Source organism: Diplotaxodon limnothrissa, linkage group LG12 (genome assembly GCF_057381915.1).
Source record: "Diplotaxodon limnothrissa isolate DT_005_m linkage group LG12, D_limnothrissa_male_GT1.1, whole genome shotgun sequence".
Classification (NCBI taxonomy): Eukaryota; Metazoa; Chordata; class Actinopteri; order Cichliformes; family Cichlidae; genus Diplotaxodon; species Diplotaxodon limnothrissa.
Genome location: NC_140607.1, coordinates 7,864,032 through 7,867,386, shown reverse-complemented (window position 1 = coordinate 7,867,386; position 3,355 = coordinate 7,864,032).

The window sequence follows — 3,355 nt, the reverse complement described above, 5'->3', positions numbered from 1 at the left end:
AGGTTATGCTTGGCCTTCCTTACAATGAAGCAAGTGACATGTGGTCTCTGGGGCTGGTGGCTGTGGAGCTTGCTACAGGGGTGCCACTCTACCCTTCGGAGAATGACTATGATTATCTGAAATTCATCATAGAGACTCAGGGTCAGCCACCAGATCATGTGCTAGACTCTGGCGTGTACACTGAAAACTATTTCATTGGAGACAAATACAAGCAACAGCGCTGGACATTTAAGACGGAAGAACAATATAAAGACTCTGTTCCAGGGACAGGACATGAATCCCTGGAGACAAGATACATAATACTTACACGTCTGGATGACCTCGAACAGCTAATGATGTTTAGACGAGGACCAGAAGCTGGCCAACGCTTATTTGTCAGCCTAATTAAACAGATGTTGGCCTTGGATGCACACCAGCGGATAACACCCTCTCAGGTTCTCCAGCATCCCTTTTTCAGCCCTGGCCTCTCTAAAAGGTTCCCATGTATCAACATTGAAAGACCATACTGAATCAGTCTCCAGCATGGCATCTTCCACCCTGGACAAAAGTGATAAAAATACAAACTGGGGTTGGAAAATGACATTAACAGCAAATTACAATGCAAAAATTAATTAAGCTGCTCCAAAAATGATCACTTTGGCTTCTTTTTTTTAAATTTTCACTCCCCCCACCCCAACCAGTCGTGGCAGAGGGCTGTCCCTTCCTGAGCCTGGCTCTGTTGAAGGTTTCTTCCTTTTTAAAGGGAGTTTTTCCTTCCCACTGTCGCTAAATGCTTGCTCATAGGGAAATCTTCTGATTGTTGGAGTGGCCAAAACTCTAGGGGAAGTAGCAATTCTTGTGAAAATTTAAAAAAAAAAGCCTACCAATCTTCAAAGCGCAGCAGTGGACACCTTACCATCACATCAGTCCTTCAATCAGACCTAAAACACCACCTTTACAGAAATAAATTCCATACAAATTGGAAATAAATTGCGTAATAATTGTTGTTTTTGATTGTTTATAAATATATAGAGCTACCCTTCAGCCTCCTAGTAGACATACCTGTGTTATGAATGTGAAACTCCTCTGATTTTCAGAAAAGTTGACCTCTGACCTTGAAGTCAAGGTCATTGAGATTTAAGCTTCACAGAGATTTTCAGTAGATGCAACCATGGTATTGACTTGAAAATTCTACACTATCAAAGACTTAGGTGCCCACAGCACCGCGCCATATACAAAAGATTTTTCTATTCATTTATGTATTATTAGTTTATTTATTTCTTCATCCCGCTCTCTCTCTTTTTTTTAATTCACCTTTCTGTTGCGATGCTCTGGACATTTCTAAACCCCACAAGTTCAGCCTCAATTTTCAACCCAATTTTCCTATACTTTCACTTGAACACGTCCAGCCTTCACCTCTCACCGGTCCTCGTCCCCTCTTCTCACAGCTTCCTGTGTGGCCTCCCAAATCAAACACAGGCCCAAATCAGCCGTTTCTTCTTCTCTGTTCATTCTCTCTTCATCTTTTCAGTCTTTTCTTGGCGGTTAACTCCCAGCATGGCAAATATGAACTCAGACAGTCCAATGCAGTGCTTTCACACAGTCATGTCACTGGTACTCTTTCCAGCTTGTAATTCAGAGCACATGTTCCATTAACATACATGCTGCTGGACCCTTCAGTGTTTTAGGTCAGTTGTACTGTCTTCTGCCTGCTGTTAATTCTTCAAATCTACGGTGTTGTTCTGTCTGTTTTCTGTCTTCATCAGGAGATTGACTGTCCTTTAAGCTTCTTCTCAGGATAAGGGCAGGATGAGAGGTGAAGCTGTAAAATTTCAGCCAAAGCCTGGCCTGTTTGTCGTTCCAATTATGTTAATCTATCATTTTGCCGCTGTACTCATCTGAGGTTGAGCCAAGTCCATGGGCACCTGTATTAACACACTAAGACATTTATTTAATATCATTTTCATTACTATTTCTTAGCACTTTCACTCTCTAATTCCTCTGTTTTCCTTTTGAAACGTCTCTCACAAGCTCACAAGCTATATTCAGACTTCCTGCTTCACTTCCTGCCAGACACACACACACACACACACACACACTCTTCACTTTACTGGATTTTCATCCGTTTCTACAGCCTAATCAAGCTCTTATTTTATGTTCACACTCTATATACCCTCTGTAACTCTACTAATTCTAATATAAAAAGAATGCACCCTCAGTACAGAAAAACAGAAAAGTCAGTGATGCACAAATGTAGCAAAAATAGGAAACATTAGAACTGTAAATGTTTTCTTCCTTGTCTGCAGATTAACAGTCCACAGGTTGGGTGCTTGCACTCTGATTCGTTCCCTGGAGATGAAGGAGAGAGAGCTCAGAGGACAGCAAGATGGAGGAGTGAAGGAGAAGGTGGTGCAGCTCAGTGTCCAATCAGGAGTGAGCAGTTCTTTCACCACCTTCATTGCTGTCAACAAAGACAACAGAGAGGCGATCCAAGGACCTCTGCACCGCAGACATATTCTACCACCCTGTGAGGTTTGTTTAAAGCAAACAAAGCAATACCATGAAACTGTTAACAGCAGGATGTCAGAGTCAATAGAGAGGACTCAAAAGAGCAACTTCAAATCAAACTATTTATGTAGTAGGTGTTTCTTTGCCAATGTCTTTCCCCTGCATTAGAAAGTAATAAGCCAGATGGAAGTACAACACACATCTATGCATTTCTATAAAAACTGACCTGCCCTGAACTTATAATCTCTCTCTCTCTCTCTTTGTTTTTCCTTAAAGTGATGGCTGTCCATTCGTCCTGTAAAAGTTGTAAATATAAACCTGAATGAATGGGAGTAGAAACTGTGTGTGCGCATGAAGACATGCTTGTGTCGCTGAGATTGAACAGATTTATGTATGTTCACGTAGCCAAGTGATAATCATATATAATAATCACTGAATAGTAATAATGTTATTGAACAGGTTAAACATTTAGATATCACAAAAAGTTGCAAAAAAGCAAAAAAAAACCCCACACACAGCTGTGAAGTCAGCTGCACATGAATAACATTAGTACAATGACAACTTTAATCAGAGTGAGTTCAGAAGATCCAAAAGTGGGACACTAAAAACAAGCTAGTGAAAGCAAAAAGTGACTTTGAAAAATTTATTTCATAGAATTAAAGCACTGATAGGAAAAAAAACTAAACATGAGAAGAATGGCAATCCTGCAGCGACCAATCAAAGAAGACTGTAATGGCTGCATTGTAAAGAAGTGAGTGAAGAAAGCTGATTTTTTTTTAGTTTTTCTGAGATATGCAGAGTTTTAACGAACAATTTGAACACTATTATTCATTTACATTATTTGTTCTCAACAGAGATGGGCAGTAAT